This window comes from Podarcis pityusensis (genome assembly GCF_964106645.2).
Source record: "Podarcis pityusensis genome assembly, chromosome: 6".
NCBI classification, from domain to species: Eukaryota; Metazoa; Chordata; class Lepidosauria; order Squamata; family Lacertidae; genus Podarcis; species Podarcis pityusensis.
Window position 1 is genome coordinate 58854828 of NC_138030.1, and position 21740 is coordinate 58876567.

Consider the following 21740-nt stretch of genomic DNA (forward strand, 5'->3'; position numbering starts at 1 on the left):
CCAGCCTATTTTACTCCTGCACCATACTGAGGTGAGCCAAATTTTGATTTGGATGTTGTTCAGACTCATGCCCATGATGCAAGTCTATCCTCACCCATCCCAAACTGCACCAAATATCAAGGTGAGAGCTTAATCCAGGTTGAGCCCAGGTTGGAACAGCATGCTAAGCCAAACCCTGGCTCAGATCAGCAACACAGTGTCAGTGAAAAAGACATGGAAGGAGCAAAGCAGCCATAAACTCCTCTCTGGGAGCCCACTGTTTGCACAGTCCCATTAATGCATAGTGCAAATACATTGGTGGATACAATCTGCTGTTCCCAACCAGGGTCTGTGTATGGCACTGACCGCTCCCCTCCCCACTACCTCCTGGTAAGCAGCAGCAATGTCAGGGAGGTCACTGGAGGTCAGGGGAGCAGTGGTGTCCCATCATGTCATTCACTACAGATGTACAGTGGTACCTCGGGTTACATACGCTTCAGGTTACAGACTCCGCTACCTCAGGTTAAGAACTTTACTTCAGGATGAGAACAGAAATCGTGGTCCGGCAGCGCAGCGGCAGCAGGAGGCCCCATTAGCGAAAGTGGTGCTCCAGGTTAAGAATAGTTTCAGGTTAAGAACGGACCTCTGGAACGAATTAAGTACTTAACCTGAGGTACCACTGTAACTGTAGACATAGATCCTAATAAAGAGATGGTTACATTCAGTGAAGTGTTGCAGCACATGACTGCTTACAAAAAGATAAAAACTGCATGTACTGGCCCTAGATAAAAAATAAATACTGACTGTCATTCACAGCACAAAACAAATTTACACAGACACGTGCATGCTCAGATGCACACCTCCGTTTGATGTATGTGCATCAGGTGCCTCCTGGCACAGCATTTGACATCCACACAACAGAATGCAGTACTATGTGATGATTTGAGCCCAACTTCAATGTGTGGACCTCCCTTTCTGGACTGGGACAACAGTCAAAATTATGATGGGGCCCAGAAATAGGAGGAGGGAGGCTCTGAAAAGAAGAGCCTGGGTACAAATTTTGGGTCAATCTATTTATTTGTTTATTCGGTTTATATACCACCCTTTATCAAGAGATCCCAGGGCAGTGTACAATATTAAGAACACATTTTACAGAGCAACAGTAATAAAAACACATTGAAAGCTCAATAGAAAGCTTAATAACAGACATTGTGATAATAAAATAATCATGATAACAGTCCATTGTCGTCATCCCCCACCCCCACTTTAACAGGCCATAGATTATTGAAGGGCCATAGACCTTAATAAAGAAGAATGGTTTTGCTTGGCGCCTAAAGGTCGAGGTGCCTAGCAAGCCTCTTTGGGGAAAGCATTCCACTGTTGGGAAGTCACCAGAGAAATGGCCCGTTCTCTTGCTGCCGCCCATCGAACCTCTTGAGGAGAGAGGACATAAAGAAGGGCCTCAGATGACAAGCACAGGGTCCAGTTTGGTTTTTATGAGGAGAGGCGGTCCTTAAGGTACTGAGATGGCTTTATAGGTCAGCACCAGGACTCTAACTTAGGCCTGGAAACTAACTGTCAGTCAGTGCAGTCAGGCCAGGATTGGCATTATATGCTCAGACAGTCTTGTTCTGGGGAGCAATCTGGCCATTGCTCCATCTGAAGTTTCCAGCACATCTTCAGAGGCAGCCCCACGTATACCGCATGACAGTAATCCAATCGGCAATCTATGTGCTTATAAATACACAACACTGTCTCATTCACAACACAGTATATTAAGCAGATAAAGTATGATTATGATGCACTTATACATGTCACTGTCCTCATAAAAGTAAAGGGTAAAGGGACCCCTGACCATTAGGTCCAGTCGTGGCTGACTCTGGGTTTGCGGCGCTAATCTCGCTCTATAGGCCGAGGGAGCCGGCGTTTGTCCGCAGACAGCTTCCGGGTCATGTGGCCAGCATGACTAAGCCGCTTCTGGCGAACCAGAGCAGCGCACGGAAACGCCGTTTACCTTCCCGCCGGAGTGGTACCTATTTATCTACTTGCACTTTGATGTGCTTTCGAACTGCTAGGTTGGCAGGAGCAGGGACCGAACAATGGGAGCTCACCCCGTCACGGGGATTCGAACCGCCGACCTTCTGATCAGCAAATCCTAGGCTCTGTGGTTTAACCCACAGCGCCACCCGGGTCCCTATAATGTCCTCATAATCACAGTTATATTAAACTGAGGTCCTAGTCTTCCAAAATATGTCCTTATTCTTCCCCACCTAATTCCTCTAAAATACATCGATATTATTTCTGTGGGAAAAAATCCTTCACAGATGGACCATTTTCAGTTTTCCAATGTCACGGTAACTCTCTTAGCAATCAGCAAGCATAAGAAAAAAAATTCACTTCCCATGGCCTCTTGGGATTCTGTGTACTTCAGGCACATCTGCTATGTATTTCTTTCCTTCTATATAGAAAAAAAGTCATCTGACCTAAGCTCTGGGAATATGCATAGTTACTCATTTTTTAAAAAGAAAAACAATTAGATGAAGATGAGAGTACAGTCCACCAAGAGCATCTGACCTATTTATTGTAATTTGTAATATGCGTGATTATCTTAATTCCACACAGATTGTCAGTCATGTAACCTAGATCTGCAGACAGGCTTAACTAGCCATACTATGTGATCAGTGAGAGAAATACCATTAATAATAGCACTTTTCAGTATACATACAAAGTGCTTTCAATTCTTAATTCATTTATCATCACAGCAAGCCTGTGAACAGGTATAGATTTAATCTCTGAATAGGTTAAGTTTGGAGATATCTCACAAGGCCCCTTTCATAACCAAATACATCAAACCCTCAACTGCATTGCATTGGCCCAACGCAGAAAACAATGAAACATTTGGGAACCTGAAGTAAATCGATTTGCTCTCTAACTCTAAAATACTGCTATGTGCAATTGTAGTCATAGTTTTATACACATGAGGAAATAAACTACTTGTAATTTATAACGGGTGCTGGTACAATTGCGCATTTGTTTTCTTCTTCTTTGGCCAATTCTGTATTTTAACATAGTGTGACCACAACTGACACAAGGGTTATGTTTCCAGATGGCTGCACATAAATGCAAAATTGTGCAAAGTCAGAATGACCCCCCAGAACCACTCCCACCATCTGAGATCTTGCAAGTTCTTGGACAGTCCCACAAGAGGCTCCAGAGCAAGAATATCCTGCTCCCTTTCTATTCATATATTGGTGATCCACATAAAGCTGTGATCACATAAGCAAAATCAGCATGTGGGATCCAACCGTATATTCACTTACTATTGTTATATAATTGGAAATGAACAAATTACTTGAATCATTTATCTGTCATGCCTGTTGGATATGAAACATAATATCAAAGGAAGAGAACTTTCCACCATTTTCTTACACTATATTCTTTGACAAACTGCAAAGCAACAGAGCAAGATGCACCAAGTTATATTTTAGCTGAGACATATAATTTATTTATATACACCAGAATTATTCTTCATAGATTTTTGTCATGTGTTGATGATACAATGAAGTCCAGCTGCTACTGTGATTTAAAATCCCCAAATCCTATCTATCTTTTTGAAAGGAGCTTCTTAAAAAAAACACAATTTTTACAGATTTCTACAACAGTAATGTACAAAAGCAAAAACACATCAATAAAAACAAAAATCAAAAAATGGTTATATTATGATGAAAAACAAAAGTACACAAAGTCTTCTCAAACTTTGTAGAGTAGAAAACAACAAATGGTGTCCTCCCTAAAAGAGGGCACGTTTTGCGGTGAGACCTGGAGACTGACCCCCTCTGTTGTGGGTGGGTTTGATTGGTTAGCCACAACCTCCAATTGGTAGGTGCCTTGATGTTGGGCCCCATCTGACCAATGGGGCGCAGTCCAAACAGATCAAGGGACCTATATATACCCATGCATGTGACCCAGAGCTTCCTCTTTTGGCTCATGCATTCGGAACAAGCTAACAGCGTGTCCTCTGTGCAGCCGAGAGACTTACCTTTGATGGATCATCTGGGTGATTTCTTTCTGTTTTTTATTCCCCCTTTTTGGTTATTACTTTTTATTCTTCCTTTTGAGTTCTTCTCTCTCCCCCTTTCCTTCCCTTTCCCTTCCTCTTAACGGGGCTTTGCCCCTCTGGGGCTCCAGCCCCCGGGCGCTCCTGTTGTGGAGCTTGCCGCTGCTCTCCCCTTTCATTTTGGTGGTTGGTTTTTCTGGCTGCAGTAGCAGCCTTGTGCCTAATACACGACTGTGGGCAAGTGCGTTTGTCGCTCCTTTAGCCCTGTCGTTAAGTCCTTTGATTGGTTTCATAGCAGTGAGAGTTCCCTCTCCCTGCCTTTATTATGCTCCCTTTCATTTTAGCTGGGTCGTGTAGAGTAAGGGCGGGAAAAACCTCTGTTTTGTTCCGGCCGCCATTTTAGGTTACAGGGTCTGGTTCTTCCTGACTAGTTTTGGCAGGAGCGCCATTTTGCATTGGCGGGAGCCCCATCTTTTTGAGGCGGGAGTGCCATTTTAAAGGCCTGGGTCTTTTTGTGTATTTGTAATTAGCATTCCCTACACAAGACAAAAGGATAGTGATGCCTATTAAAAGGAACCCCAATCCTGCTCTCCCTTCTACTAGGGTCATTAGGGGTCCCTCTCAGTCATTGCATTCTGTGCCAGCCCATGTGGTTCATCAGCCTACGCTGGATCGCTTAAGTGCAATTATGGAAATTTTGGCTCAGACCCTGCTGCCATGACTCGCTTTAATACAGAACTTGAGTCACTGGCTCAGCAGTTTGGGAGGCAGCCTGATGCTCCGCCTGGCCCCTCCACATCCTCTACTGTTTTTGAGGCTCATGGTCCTTTGGATGTGAGCGAAGGGAGTGAGGTTTATGATCCTTCTGAGGCTTTGCTGTCTCAATTTTAGCCTTCCAGAGTACCAGTCCCAGCTAGTCCTAGGGGTCGTCCTAGGAGCATGGGTGCTATGGTGCAGCGGGCCTTTCGGTCAGGGCTCATTCGCAGTCGGCACCCCCAGGTTCGGGGAGTTCAGGGCTTCAGCCTGCACAGCATGTGGGAAGGGGAATGTTCTCCCACCCAAGCTCCTCACATGTTTTTAGTTCTGTGCACGTTCGGTCTGTTCCTTCAAGGGAGGCGCTCAGTGTCCAGTCTTTGGAGGAGGACTCTCCCGGTGCCTAGAGTCCCTTCAACTGGTGGCAAGTGGCAGAGGAGTCATCGCTCCAAATGCAGGGCCAAGAGGTGGAGAGATGGCGATTCCTCCTCTTCTACTGGTACGTCTTCAGACCTCTGATGATGATTCAGACACAGTTCTGGGTTGTCCAGTAAAGGATGCCAAGAGATATTTGTCACTTCACCTGCTTGGGGACAGTCCCTTCCTGGTTCACGAGGCTGGGTCCCTGTTAAGGAGGCATCAATTTGCTGCAGTAATGCGCAATGCACCTCATTCCTTTCATATTGGTGCAGCTACTACTGCTGCGCACTGGGGTCTGTCCGTCGACAGGATCAAGGATCTGGGCCATTGGAAATCTGAGGTATACAGGGGTTATGTTTGGATTCGGCGCTGAGGTGCAGTTATTAATGTTGTTTTGTTCATTCCTAGGTCCGCCTGCCCTGCACGTCTGGAGAGTCGGGCACAGCATTGTCCACTGGGCCAGCAGGAGGGCAGCGGAGTCTGGATTCGGACGCAGGCTCAGACTCCTCGGCCACGTGTGCGTCTCCTGGGTGTCCATACAAGGAATGTGTTGGGAGGAGCTTCTCCCGATGGTGCAGGTGAAGGTGTCTGCGGAAGGCACACCTGCGGCGGTGGTGGTGCAGCTGGGTGACAACAATTTACTGGAAGCTCCCAGCTTGAGCCTGTGGACCCGCATGCAGGAGGACTTGGAAGAGTTGAAGGCAGCTCTTCCTGGACTCAAATTTTTTTGGTCACAGCTGTTGCAGCGACGTGTGTGGTGTGGTAGCCGATGCCCAGATGCCACTGAGAGGGCCAGGAAGCGCGTGCAGAGAGCAGTGGCCAAGAAGGTTCTGGCCTTGGGTGGGATGGTGATCCATCACCCGGGCATTACCTTCCGTGATGCGTCCCTTTACAGGCTTGATGGGGTTCATCTGTCTGTGATTGGGAATGTGATTTGTGGCTGACCTCCGTGTCAGCAGGGTTAAGGGATTGGTTGCAGGTGTGAGTGGTTGGCGGGAAGCACAGTGTTCGTGTGGCGGACAGGCGATAGGGATTGGGGAGCGGTCTCGCCATCCCTATGTGAAGGGTATTCCATTAAAGGAATCCACGGACTCAACTGGTTTGGTCAACCCCTGAGAGGGGCTTGTGCCCATACCTGAGTCCGGGGGGGGGGCATTTGGGCGGTCAACAGAGTCTGTACCTGGCTTTTCACCTTCCCAGGTGTTCACCCTTGGCTGACCTATGCTGGTGCCCTGGGTCAGCGCTGCCTGCAAGAGTGCAGGGAACTAGTGGAACTAGAGCCTATGCAACCACTCACCTTCTGTAATCAATAAAGATGTCACCTAAATTCTGCCAAAAACCAAAACTAAAATTTGAGTCATGTGTGAATTTATTTAGGGGGGAGGTCTCTGGGTCTGAACACGCAACAACAAATGAGCTCAAAAGAGCTAATTCTGCCTTAAACATTAGATGTAACTACCTAGCCTCTTATATATTGATGATTATTTTCCAGTTATTTAATATCTGCTCTAATTACATGATTCTCAAAATGTAACTTAGACCTTCTTATGAAGACACAAACTATTCACTGGGTGAGGGTACACTTCCAAGGAAGCTTTACAACTGAGCTTTGCTCCTGCTGCCAAATTATCTCTGCATTCCCTGTCTGTCTACCTCTTTGAGGCTGCCCAGATATCATCCTGCAAGGTTGTTTCCAATGTAGCTTGCCAGCTTCTGCTACCTGCACTTACTGTACTACTCACCGTCCAAATGCACCCAGCTAGGCAATTGTCTATATGACAATTTAAAAAGCCTTGTTCATGAGCACATCCACCACAAACCAAACCATGCACCCTATGCGTACACTGCATTATCTACAAACCTGGTTTAGTCCTGAAGTAGCTCTGTGAACTTTAACATGCTTTCAGTAAGATAATTATTAGAATACATAGTCTTTGAAACACTGTCTTAAAGTACTGGTATTATGCTTGGTAAATGAAAACTCCCATTTCACAACCTCCTGTACACTGAAATAACTAACAAAGGAACGGTAAATTTGTACGTTACCAATGCTACGCTGTTGCGACTTATTGTGACAAGCTGAAGGGATTTTCTCCCCTCTTTCGAAGCTCTGGATTCCGTTTTTACAAAGCGAAATAGAGACTAAAGAATGAGAGGGGGCAAAGTACACAGCTAAGATCAGAGTATGTTGTAATTAAGTCTGTTAAATGTCTACTAAAGTGAAGCTGTGCTGGGGAGAAGTGAAACTTACCCAGTCACAAAGAGTCATCTCCAGAGAGAACCAGGGGAGGAGGAATAAATACCAAGAGGTAGTTTTTTTACATGTATTTGAACATACTCAAAGTCAGAGCTTTCAAACCCACTGAAGACATAGATGCCAGCTTTCTAAGCTGGTACAGACATTATGTGGAGCTAGTTAGGGTTGCCATATTTCAAGAAGTAAAAATCTGGACCCCCCAAAGCTTCTTTTTTTTTAATGGAAAACCCCAAAGTTATTACGAGAATGCAAAAAAAGGAAAAAGGGGGGAAGAGATTTTGGTTTACTTGCCAAAGATCCAGGACAACTCAGAGACAATGGGGGCGGCTCCACCCCCATCGTTCACAGAGGTCCAGTGCCAAAGGCCTTCTGGTGGTTCCCTCACTGCGAGAAGCAAAGTTACAGGGGACCAGGCAGAGGGCCTTCTCAGTAGTGGCACCCACCCTGTGGAACACCCTCCCACCAGATGTCAAGGAAATAAACAACTACCTGACTTTTAGAAGATATCTGAAGGCAGCCCTGTTTAGGGAAGTTTTTTTAATGTTTGATGTTTTATCGTATTTTTAATATTCTTTTGGGAGCTGCCTGCAGTGGCTGGGGAGGCCCGGCCAGATGGGGGGGGGGAGGTATAAGTAATATATATATATATATATATATATATATATATACACATAAAATTATTATTATTTTCCCCAAGCCTTATAAATATGCAGTGGGCCTGATTTTCCTCAGGATGCCTACAGACTATGGTTCTGATGACAATCTCCCACCCACCCCACCATATAAGCCGAAATTAAATACTGCAATGAAAGAGCACAGCCATGACTGCATGCTACACATGCAGCATAAAGTTTAGTTTGGCCTTCAGCTGCTTAAATCAGGAAGTCAATCTTCACAAAATTAATTTCATTCCCAAAGGTTCCAAGTGATGTACAGGGCACATTTGAGTCAGCTATTAAAAAAAATGTGCTTGACTTAAAAGTTAACAAATTGAACATCTGTTGAAATTAACTCATCAAAACTTTTGTGAACAGCTTTTAGAAACTGGTATCAGATATTTTGGGATAATTATTCTGAGTAAAGTTATTTTGCAATACCTTTAGTGTGATCACAGAACTGTTATGAACAGAAAATGAAGCACTATTCACAGAGTTTTAAATAATTTTTGAGCACATGAAACATTCAAGCTGCAAATTCATTTACTAACATGACAGCCAGAATGTAGGCCTAGTGCAAAACGCCCCCGCAAAAAACACCTTATCTTTTAAAATGGTAAAAAAAAATAACCAAATCAAAACTGATTAATATGGAATATGTAGTTCTAAAGTTTAGAATCTAAACCTTGGCATGCTGGAACATATATTACAATCATTACTGGTCCTTTCTCTGTGTGTGCATGCAATAAGTTTATTGTAGGCTCTGGCCACACAACCCATGCATCCTAACAACAATAACAACTCCCCTTTCTTCCATGGAAGCCCCCTGTCCCAACACAGACAAAAAGAATAGGTGTGCAGTGGTAAATCATCAACAAGATCACCACTGCAGTAGAGATCAAAAACTAGACAGCTCAGGTAGAATGAAGGATGGAGCAGATAGATAACATGCCACAAAAAGGCATACACATTTTCAGGTCACCCAGGTAGTTTACAGTGAGGAGCCATTCACCTTCTCCTGTCATGCTATAGTTTATTTTCTCCTGGAAAGCAATTACAGGACAAATGCCAAGCTACAGTAGGTATTTTTTTTTCCCAGTAGCAGCAGCAGCATCTGGTCTCTTGGCAGACTCCATGGGCAATTTTACTGGCAGTTTAAGTATTGCCTTTGGGTCAGTCACAGTGATATTGTTCATGAGCTGTCTGGCAACAGCTTCTTCCTAGATGTCATAATCCTTTTGATTTACTTTCAAGGAATTATAATGTTTTATCTGCTTCAGAAAGTGTTGACCTTAAAGGCCTCTGGAGGACATCTAAGGAAACATGGCGGGGGGGGGGGGGAATACAGGCAGCAGCAGCAGCAGCAACAGCACTCTCAATAACAGTAACCAAATGCAAAACATATTGGTCTGATGTTATTCATTAATTTATTTGGCTATTTCCCATATAGCCAATGATCCACATTCAACCCCTGGACTGAACCATTATGGCTTCCGGATCAGCTCCTTGAAACATACATAATATATTCCACTTCTCCAAAAATCATAGTAGTAGCACTCACTGATGCAAGCTCTTTTACCCAAGTCCTGAACCTGAGCAGAGAAAATTGCAGAATACCAAGCTAGATTAATGGGAATGCTATATGGTTAGATTGAAAGTTAAATGACGGTAGAGAGAAAAATGCTAATGCGAGGCAGAATAGCAGGATATGCATAGTTTAGATAAGCTGCGCACACGTCTAATGCAAACATCACATCCTGGTTCACCTTTGAAGTCTGTCTCGGTTCAAAGGCAAAGTCTGACTTTCTCAGCTCTTGAATGTGGGACATCTCTTTTAATGAACGGACACTACGTTGCCAGTTTGTAAGAGTGAGTGAAGAAAGAAAGAAAGAAAGAAAGAAAGAAAGAAAGAAAGAAAGAAAGACCCAACCAAAAACCTTGAGTTTATTGACCCAAACACTCAGGTAGCTCTTGGCTGCATGACTAAGGCAGAACTAACAGCTTAATTTGTTCCCATTTTAAACATATACAAAAGAAAAAAAATCTTTTTCAAAGAATATACATTAAGTTTGAGGTAATATAAAGAAGTGTCTGAGGACAGCGCTGGCCCCCGGCCTCTTAAGTGAGATGGGCGCACAACCCTAGAGTCGGACACGACTGGCCCGTACGGGCAGGGGTACCTTTACCTTTACCTTTAATATAAAGAAAAATGGCTTAATTTGTATGTCATGGTAAACCATACTTAATGGTTTATTGTGAATGCTGTTTTCTGGGCAGTCTTCTCACCAGCAAACATTGGTTACAGTTTATACTTTTCAGGGAGTGAAACAAATCACAATCCCTGCTTCAGACATAAAGCTTAAGAAACAGACCACGGATTGTTTCCTCGCAGTATGAGTGGGGTGAAGTCAGGTGGTCAACACTGGTGCATTCACAGCAGTCCTCTAACTATGGTTTACTAACATGTTGTTGTTTAGTCGTGTCCGACTCTTCATGACCCCATGGACCAGAGCACGCCAGGCACTCCTGTCTTCCACTGCCTCCCGCAGTTTGGTCAGACTCATGTTTGTAGCTTCGAGAACACTGTCCAACCAACTAACTGTGTCTTACTAACATATGCAAGCACATATGCCTAGGAATGCCTAGAGGTTTTTGCTTTGTAACTATGACTTTTGAAAAAGATTTTATTGAAGGTGAAGGCCAACCAATTAACAAACAATATAAAAAGAAAATAGGAACTAAGAATTACAGAAGCAGTACGGAGTTTATATTTCTAGCTGAATGGAATGGGTGCCATACAGAGATGCATTTGGATAATCCAATTTCATTCTGCTACTCAGATATGCCTCTTGCTTTTTCCATACTAAAATAGTAACTAATTATCCCTGGTTTGATTATCTCCCCCTAATGCTTTTGCAGAAAATCATCAGCTGTTCTGCTCTTCATCATACTTAGATATAAGAAAACTAATATGAATCACATTCATTAATTCCAAGACGATCTGCAATATTTCACCTTGTGAAACACATCTCATTGGATTTCATCTTTTGAACCACTTCTATAAAAAATGTAGATGATATAGTTGCTTGAAGACTGCCAAATGTTCTTGATAAAGAAAGGCGCATAGCACAATAAAGTCTAATCAATAAATGAAACCCTAAATAACAGATGGCCATATAGCAGCCGAAAAGAGATCGTGCTCATCATACAAGATACATTTGATTCATTAGTGTGTGTTTTAGAGTTTTATAAAATGGACAGTTTCTAGCTTGAATGAGATTACCAGTGAACAGGGAGGCAGACCAGGGCCTTTCATAGATACCCTGTCCCTTTTTAGTGACAGGCAGAAGCAAAAATAAATTATAGAAACCAGGCAAAAAAGTGCCTATAAGCAAGATCTGTCTCCTGCTTTTAGTTTTTTGTAATGCAGCCAGATCATTACAGTGGCTCAATAATTAAATAAATTTTGGCTCAGAAGTATAATGTCCTTGGCATAAAAAAAAAAATCAGTTGCTAATTTAAGTATCCAGCACCTAATTCACAGTAATGAATAAAATGCCACTGAACTTCAAAATAATAATAACGATGATAATAATAATAATAATAATAATAATAATAATAATAATAATAGAAGCCTAGTAATACAACAAAATGAGGATTTGTCTCACACCTTGAATAATTTATTTTGAGTAAAGGAGAAATATAGCATGTCCTCATTACTACCCTTGGTATAGTTTCTTGAGATCTAAGTGTAACTGTCATCAAACAGTACTTCTAATTAGAACAATGCTTTGGAAACTGGGGACCTCAGACTTTAAAAAAAAAAAAAAAAAAGGTTTCTGAAACAACACATTTCTTCTAAACCATCTAGAATTGTTGGGCACTGGGCCTGGTGGAATTTTGGGATGTTGACTGGAGCCATGTATTTTAAATTCCTCACATGATGGCAGAGAGTACGAACTTGGGCATAAATCTTCCTTGAGCACTGCTGCCCTCCACAAGATGGAGGAATAAATTCTGAAGCAGGGAGCCTGTCCAACACATACAGCCTCCTCTTGGAATATCAGGGTTCTAAATCAAGCAGGGACACTTCACAAGTAGAAATGATTCCCTGCTGCAGAAGTGACCCCTCCAATTTGCAGAGTCTGGGAGGGGTGGGGTGTCAGGGGACAGAGCTAGCACACTTGTGATTGTTCTCCTTCATCGAATGAGGCTTTAGAACACTATTGATAAAGCTTCTTGGCAGTCTCAGGAGCTAAAATATACTCTACATCAAGGCAAGGTCAGGTATGTGAGTATAGAACGCCAGGTCAGGATGGTGGGTACACAATGTTCAACTTAGGGACACTTCAGATGTTTTCAACTGTGCAGCCTTAAGTCATATCACAAGAAACTGACCGTGGAGCAATGCTGATGAGGTAAAAGTGAAATTGCCAAAATGCAACAACACAAGAGTGTAGCCAAGACATACTCCTGAGCCTAGGTAGCACAGGAATTAAATATCTATCTTATTTATTGATGCAGCAAAGCAGGATCCTGCTCAAAGTCAAGAGCATGGGTAGGCAAACTAAGGCCCGTGGGCTGGATCCGGTCCAATCACCTTCTAAATCTGGCCCGCAGACGGTCCAGGAATCAGTGTGTTTTTACATAAGTAGAACATGTCCTTTTATTTAAAATGCATCTCTGGGTTATTTGTGGGGCCTGCCTGGTGTTTTTACATGAGTATGATGTGTGCTTTTATTTAAAATGCATCTCTGGGTTATTTGTGGGGCATAGGAATTTGTTCATTTATTTATTTTTTCAAAATATAGTCCAGCCCCCAAAAGGTCTGAAGGACATTGGACCAGCCTCCTGCTGAAAAAGTTTGCTAACCCCTGGTCAAGAGAGTAGCACCAATAAGAACAGCACTTGGATGAAGCATGGTTGAAAGGGCTGGGACTGGGCTTGGCCGATTCAGACTCCTCCTTATCTAGAAATCCCTATTTCCTGCCAACTTGGAGAAAGTATGGCTTCCAATCAGTCTTTGTCTGAGATATAGATGTTCCTGTGCCTAGTCCATCATCCTCTAATATTGCACAGGTTATGAGAAGCTCCCTACTTCCCTAGCATTTACCAAGTAGGAAGGTCTAGACTTTAAGTGAGCTTATGATGGTGGCAATCCCAATGCAAGAAATAAGATAAGGCCCCCCAAAACCCTATAAATGAACAACATGCTAAGAGTTCAGGTATTTTCTTTTGCAATGCATTTTATTATTACTGGGAGTGGGTGGGGGAGAGAGAACACATCCTCTGGATGCAAGGTTAAAAAAAAGACATTGGGACTTAATGTTCTGCTTAGTTAAGGGATAAGTAAGCAGCAAGCACCAGTGTGCCTCTGGCTGTGCAGTCTGCAGGGACTGAACTTGCAGTTTGTGATGCTGGAGAGAACAGGATGATGAAGGGGAACCTTGTTTGCACCCAATAAAGCACTGGAAAGCATTATTATAATATAATTCATCTGAACTCACTATTAACATTGTAAAAATCCTGGAGGAGGAAGAAGGGGAAAGAACTATGATTAAAGAAAAAAATGGATTCAGGTGTTTTACAAGATGGCTCACTGATTATGCATGATTCTGATATGCAACATATTCAGAGCTTTCAGGATACATGTCAGCCCCATATTTCTAGGAAAGCTGTAGTCTTCTGCTTGTTTACGCTCCAAATCTTGCCACCACCATTCCCCCCAAATCTGTAGCCATTGCAACAGAAGGAAGTCATGTGTCACTTGTGCTGACTGAGTGACTACTTGATGCGATTGGAATGATCTTTGATAGCCAATTCATTCTTGTTTGGTCTGTGTCACAGCTGGTGTTGCTTCCCCCCACCACACCCCAATTTGGTGAAGCTTTAGATGTCAAAGTTTGAAAACCCTGTCATAAATTCTTATTTATTTCTGAAATGCTTTTCTTTTTAAACCTCCTGACACTTAAAGTAGTCCATCTTAGGGGGTGGGATAAGAAAAGGCATTGCAGAAATCATGTGATCCGAGACAAATTACCTATAGCCTCTTCTTTGCAAATGAAGTAGCTACCTAATGCTTCTCAGAATGTTTGAGCTGAAATTAACAGACACAGATTTACAATTTTACTACCTATTGGCACCTTCTGGTAGGATGATGCAGACAATTTGCTTACAATTATTATGTCAAAGACAAAAGCCACAAAATAGCCCCAGAAGCTACCACTTGGTAAATGCTTATCTTAATCTATTCTGTCATATATTGCAATAGGCTGGACTACACTAAGACTGGACAAAATCCAAAATCCAGTTCAACAGTTGTAATTTGTTAATTTTGACACAGGAGAGCAATAACAGAGGCAAACCCCCAAAATGGTACTGAAACAAATCTGACACAGCACAACTGTGAAAGGTAGAGTTGGGTGAATCGGCCATTCTTGGTTTCTTTCAGTTTCTCATCCAGCTAGTCTTAAATTCATTTCTCTGCATTTCCACGTGCAATTTTTTTTAAAAAAAATTAAGAGTCCTCATAAAAATTCATCAGCATTTCAGTGTTACTTTCTCCTAAAATACACATTTTCTGTGCAATTTTGCTTATTGTTGACATTTTTGCAAAGCAATTCCACATAATATATTTCACAACATTATTCTATGTTATTTTCATTAATATATAGTTCACGCCAGCAAATGCATTTTTGTACACATTGTTAACTATTGCAAAAATTTGGAGAAGTGTGCATTTTGAAGGATGACTATGTTTCAGTTCCTATATGGTTCTGGAAAGTACAGATCAGGTAGTTTCACACTTAAATGTGAACTGAACTGGTTTTCTCCTCCATCCCTAGGAAGGATATATGCCCACTTGTTGAAGTTAGGGAGAATGCGCAGGACAATTATGACACCTTCAAGTTCATATGGGTTTGTGTGCCTTTTGAGGCCCTCGGAGCTGTGGAGATTGATACAGCTTGTACCACTTTCAGATTAAGAATAAGGTTCTCAAGGGAAAGCTTCATTTGGAGAGATAGAGTCAGCTATATCACAGCTGAGACAGACAAAAAGCCACCCTGACCACACTGGCATAATTCACAAATTTGCTTCCACAGATCAGGATTACTGCGCTGCCAAATAGTTTACAGTGGTGTCCCCATAAGCTGATGAACAATAGTGCAGAGTTACAGTACATTTCTTTGGATATTTGTGAATATATATGCATACACAAATATAACTAACCAAGAACATACTGTTATGCGTTTGGCCATCTCAATCATTGTGAATGAGCAGCTGATGAATAACAAGGCAGAAATTTGCAAGTGATTTTCCAGACCTATTTTCAAGCAGAGCAGGGTGTAAATATTCAACGAAAGAAATGACTAAAGAACGGGAATACCTGATGTTTTTTAAAAGTTTTTTAAAAGTCTAGGAACCAACAACATTTTACACAGACTATTTGTAAAATAAGTTGACTTAGATTTAAAGGTCAGTTTTTTATAGCATAGAGTGCTTGCATCTCTGTAGTGCCCTTAAACTCACTTGCACACACTTGCAACCTTGGTGTTAGTTTATCAGAGCAATCATTAAGCTTTGGCACTTTGAGGCTGATGAGTATTACCTAAGCCAGCACTCTTTGGAGCTAATCGTGTACAATTTAACATTATCAAAGCACAGACAGTCCTCATTCAAGCCAAGTGTGAAAGTTTTTAAATTAGCTTTCACAGTTTGAGTCACAGACAGCAAATGTAAACTGGCACTGGATTAATTTTTTCTCCCTGACGACAATCTGGAACAGAATAGCCCAAAGGCTATTGTAGGCCATTTGCTTTAACTACTACTGAAGATTCACAATACAAGCTGAGTTCCAACTGGGACTGAAGCTCTAGGAGAAAAGGGAAGCTTAATATTATCCTCATTAAGCAAACCACTGTGTGTTTTGAAAATAAGTCCTTTAATTTTGTCACTTTCAAGTAGGTCTAGATCTCTCTTTCAGTTTTAGGTTTCTAAGGACAGGAATGGACATCATTATCAACAAAGAACTTCCATAACTCAAGAACCTGCACATGGGGCAGTTACAATGATAATAAAGGTGCTCAGGTACTGGAAGCAAGAGGAAGGAGCAAAGTTAACTGGGCAGGAAGACTAGAGGAGAAGTGAGCATTAAGATCACGAACTGGGGATTTCATACCAATACAGGTAGGAATATGTGTACATCAGGATGATAGACTGGATGAAACTTAACATGAAAATGCAATAATCTCCACAGGGAGGCAGATCCTATGTAAATAAGAGTCAATAAAAAGAAATGAAAGGCCCAGGTAGGGGCAGACGGAAAGTGATGGGAGCAGAATGCCCAGGCAAGGCAGAATGAAGAATATGTCAAGTCTATATATGGCAGCTATAAAGTGATTTCCATGTTTCTTCATCAAATGGGATACATAGATCTGGGAAAGGTGCTAGTAAAGGAAAACTAACATGATGAGGGAGATGGAGCAATGCCCCTCTAAGAAAAGGTTACAGAAACAGTGGAGTTTTAGTTTAGAAAAAAAAAGCAAGCATGGAGAGACAGGACAAAGATATGTAAGATTTATGCATGATGTGTTCAAGGATGACAGAAATAAGTTTCTCTCTCTAATTCTAGAACCCAAAGTCATCCAATGAAGCTCATGGGTTGGAGATTCAGGACAGACAAAGGGAAAGACTTCTTCAGACAGTGCATAGTTAAACTATGGAATTCACTACTGCAAGATGTGGTGATGGAAGATATGGAAGATATGGCTAGCAATGGTTCATAAGGGCTCCATACTACCTCCAAACTCACAAGCAACATGCTTCTTAAATGCAGCTGCTGATGAACAATAACAGTAGGACAGTCTATTGCATTTATGCCCTGCATTTGGACTTCCCATACATATCTGGTCATCCAGTGTGGGAAAAGTATGCCTAACTAGATAGACCCTTGATGTGATCCAGCAGGGACCAGGTTAAGTTCTTACATAGGATGAGACAACATCGGCCCTAGAGTCTTCAGGAGTAGGAATAAATACTTATCTATTTGGAATTGAGAAAGAAATCTGCATGTGATTGACAGGAAATGTGCCAGGGTGACTGATGTAGTGGAAGTGTGGGTGAGAATATGCACTTGTATAAATGATGGTGGATAAATTGACTTTTAGATGGGTGCAGGGCTGACAGAGGAGAAGTAAAACATCTGCTTCACTAATACAGAGGCACAGATGTCACTACTGATGTTGTTGCTCTCTAGTTAGGGGGTAGAGCTACTAAGGGTCAGACGGCTTGAGATAGTAAATGTTTTATTTTCACGGTCAACCAGATGCTGGAGGATATGAATTTTATGTTTGCCACAAATATTCCCTCCAGTTCTAAAACAGTCCAATTCCTGCGACACAAACATCTGAGTCCCAGTCCAATGTATAATCTTAGCTCTGGGTGGAAGTCTTCATCAGTGTTTACTGATATATTATGCATGCAGTAATAATTAGGCCCAGTGAGCTGGTTCAAGTATCTTAGAGCCATCTAATTGCTAGATGGTGTTATTTATTTAGCAACAGTGTTCCAGCCACCGTTCTATGCTCACTGGCCTTCAGCAGATACTTATTGTAATATCTCGGGCTACTGAAACTCATAGGCAAAGTATCAATAACTTTGGCAAAATACTGTATAATCTTAGATTTAAGCCTGGTTTACACATGTTGGAGAAAGGGTTAGGAATAAATTAGTAGAGTTCTGAAGTGGTGAAATAAAGTATTCCATCTGAGAATGCAGTGTTTGCCAGGCATTTCTTGCATGAGGAAGCTTTCAAATTAATACCTCACACCTGCAGTATCAGTGATACAATGCATTATACTGCCTCAAAACTTCATTCTGCTGCTTCATTCATCATCATCATCATTACTATTATCAGCTTGACACATAAGAAGTTTCAAAGCAACTGACAAAAAGCATAAAGGTTTGCATAAAATCATGGGGAAAGATTAACCAGGAGTGGAATAATAATAATAATAAATATGAGGTACATTCTTGTGCATAGTAGTCCATGCTCAACAGCAACACAAACACAAACCAGAATTGTTTATATATAATGTAAGACACAATAGGCTGCACTAAGTTCCTAACAAGTTCAAAGTTATTAGGCACTGGTATTACCGTATTTTTTGCACCATAACACTCACTTTTTCCTCCTAGAAAGTAAGGGGAAATGTCTGTGCGTGTTATGGAGCGAATGCCTGCAGGTGGCGGGGGGGGATCTGCTGCAGTCGTGAGCAGAGGATCCATGGTTCCCCTTCCTTCCCTCCTCCGTGGTTACAAAGCATGGATCCACATGGATCCTCAGGATTTTTGCATTGGGCTACTCCAAACTCACTGTCAGATCACATGTCTGTGGCCACAGCATGAACCACAAAAATCATATATCCACTATTTCGTTTAGAATATTTTTTTTCTTGTTTTCCTCTTCTAAAAACTACGTGTGTGTTATGGTCTGGTGCGTGTTATAGAGCGAAAAATATGGTATTTACAACGATGCTTCATAATAAACTTCAAGGCTATTGGCCTACACTTTGTCACATAAGTTTCTTTTTAAAGAAAAAATGTTTACTTAAAGACATGTAAGTTTGAAAAATATGATATTTATTTATTTATTTAAGCAAACAATTTATATACCCCTTAACTACCTATGACTGTGATCAAGCACAGTAGCATTACTTAAATATCATTGAAGTAAAATACAAAATACAAATTTACTCTTCACATTTGTATTCCCTGTCCACATAGAATGGCAGCTTGCAACAATAAAGCTAAATGCAGGACACAATATATAACAATATTTTTTTTTTTAATGAACAGGACAGATAGAAACAGGTCAACAAACAATGACCAGGCTAGGCTATTTGAGGGCCAAATGTTACACTGTGCTTAATGTGTAGCTATGTCTTTAATTATTGGTGTCAGGGTAATGACTAGTATCCAGATTACAGCATATAGGGAGGGAAGATTTCTCTTCCACATTCAGCCATGATCAAAATGACAATATTTCCCAAGGCACAGCTACAAGAATTAGAAAAATGTTCCCACCGGCACCAGTAGGAATCCCCCCCCCCCCCAGCATTGATACATGGGGAGATAACCAATTTTCATTCTGATTGTGGCTTTGCTTGCTGTGATCCCAATAACACTTGAGGACCCTATGCATGTAATTAAAGAAACAGCAGAGATACAGCTGCATGTCACATGTGTAGCATAGGATGTGGTTTGGCCCTCTGAAGGACCTCAGTTGAGTACATATATACTCAGACCATTTTTGATGCAATTCTCTGACGCAGTGATTCTGAGTTTGTTGCATATCATTTAGAATATCCTACTGATTCATCATGTATTGCATGCCGGAATCGCCAAATAAGGTATATACTTTTGTTTACACTGCACAGATCACAGAGAGCTTCCACACCAGTTTGTAAACAACATGCTGCATTTTAATGAGTTGAGACCTTTTGTTATTGAAACCAAAAAAGGTGCACAAAATGCACTGGACCTAAAGTTCTAGTGTGCAAAAAACCAAAAGCACAGCTTTTGATGGAAATGAGTGGTCAGGCTATTTGTAATGAGATCCAGGACCTTTCACTCTAGGTCACCAATTGCAATCCCTCTAGACCAGCAGTCACTCAGAAGCTGTGACCACCTAAGAACTGTTCAATGCCTGTAAAGTGCCAGCAGTCTCATTTCCATTTATAATGTGCCAATGTCCACTTGCATCAAATTAATTCTAGGCCAAGTATTGAACTGGGAAAGGAGGCAGGAAGAGGCCTTATTCCTGGGAGAAGCAACGCGAAATGGAAAGAGCAGAGCACCACAGAGTTAAATGAGCACAGGCAAACGTGGGGGGGGGGGAGTTTATAGAAGACAGCTCCCTCACAGAATTAACAGCAATATGCCTTATAACAGGGATGGGGAGCCTGAGGCCTAGGGGCCCAATATTATCCTCCAGGCCTCCCTAATCTGACCCTTGTGACCGTCTCCAAGCTACCTCCTCAGTTCTACTCCACACATTCCTCAAGAGCTTCTGAAGAATGATATTGCCTCTCGTTTGCTGGATGGGGGGTGGAGAGATCATTTGCAGAAATATCTTCAGTTTTGCATACTTCTATTTCTGTATTTAATCTCCACTGACAGACTGGCACATCTCCCGAGTTGTGTGGGGGAGCAGCAAATAAGCTTCTCAATAACACATGAAGTGGCTGAGGAACCCATAATGCAGGATTCAGGAGGCCTTAGTCACTTAATGGCTGCTGGTTGCTACTCTTAGCACCATATACTGAACAAAATCAGAAAACCATTTCCCAGAGACCAAATAGTATTACTTATGTCATTTAGTTCTTATAAAGAAGTTACCATTCATACACATATTGGGATTCAACCCCAATTTATTCAGATTAGACAGGGTAAAGTTTCTATGCCCATGATCTAATGTGGGTCAATTAGAAATCATCACATCAGTAAAACATATTTGTTTACAAATCCCCCCCCTCCAAAAAAAGTTTAAGTATTGTTGCTCTTACCAGTAAACTAAGATTTTGAGGAAACTGGCAGTAAAAGTAGGGCAGCTTATGGCTTAGTGGCATCTATAATGTGTCAAGCAAGTGATAAAATGGTAGTTTAAAAATGGGTCAGGAGAGCAAACAAAAAGATAAATGGAAAACGAAGACCACAAATCTTGCAAAGATGCTACATAGATCATATAAAAATAGTAGACAATCTAATGAAGAAGCAAGGGCTTTGGTTAAGAGGGGAAACTCTGGGCTTTTACTCAAGACCTCTTAATGTGTATTAGTTACCCTTTAACCATCTGTTGTACTCATAATCAGGATGCTTAGACTGGATTTTCCTCTACTCTTCTAATGCATGCTTATGGATGAAGCAGGAATTCTAATCTGCTATACAGCTGATTCACATTCACATATGAGAAAGCTCCTACACGGAAAACGCTTCCTTCAGATAAATGAGCTGAAACTTGCATGTAGAGCAGCATGTGATCAATGCACTTTTCATTAACTCATGGTAGCCTTCCAGGTAGGGATTTTGTTATACATAAGGAGACCATTGAGCACTGTAATTATGGAACCAGTACATGACACATACACACCCAAAAAATGAAGATTAAATATTTGAAAGTACAAGGGCATGATCATATGAATGCTGCAATCGAAAAAAGGAAGATCTATTAAAGTGATACACAGCTTCCCATCTTAGTTTCCCAAGGTATTTTTACAGATGAGTTTACACATCCATATTACATGATAACAGTGTTAGTGTGGCTTCCATGGTTAAGATAATGCCAAATGAGATAAAATTTATAATTTGTAAGAACAGAAGGCTATAATCACAGTTTTGTATGTTCCAGCTAGCAGAGCTGACTGCACACACTCTTCTTACTCAAGCAAACAATCAGCACATGAGTGTGTTGTGGCTATATTGAACAGTAAGCACTAAAAAAGAAAATAGGATAAAATTTACCTTTGGCTGTATGTGCTTCTCTTTCTTCCCCACCCCCATGGGCCTGCTTCCTATACTGCACCTACTAAAAACATGATTGCAACATGTACCCACCTCT

The 21740-nt window shown here is 41.6% G+C and overlaps 1 protein-coding gene across 5 annotated transcripts in view; it reads right to left on the reverse strand.

Annotated features, from left to right (window-relative positions):
* DAB1 (DAB adaptor protein 1) overlaps nucleotides 1–21740 on the reverse strand; it is a 644236-nt gene that overhangs the window by 139614 nt on the left and 482882 nt on the right. Inside the window, exon 1 of one of the 5 annotated variants that reach the window (XM_081011794.1) lies at nucleotides 7256–7337. The exons of the other annotated variants lie outside the window; for them this stretch is intronic. The gene's annotated coding sequence lies outside the window, so the exon portion shown is untranslated. Of the gene's footprint in view, nucleotides 1–7255; nucleotides 7338–21740 lie in introns of those variants that run through there. 5 annotated transcript variants of the gene reach the window in all.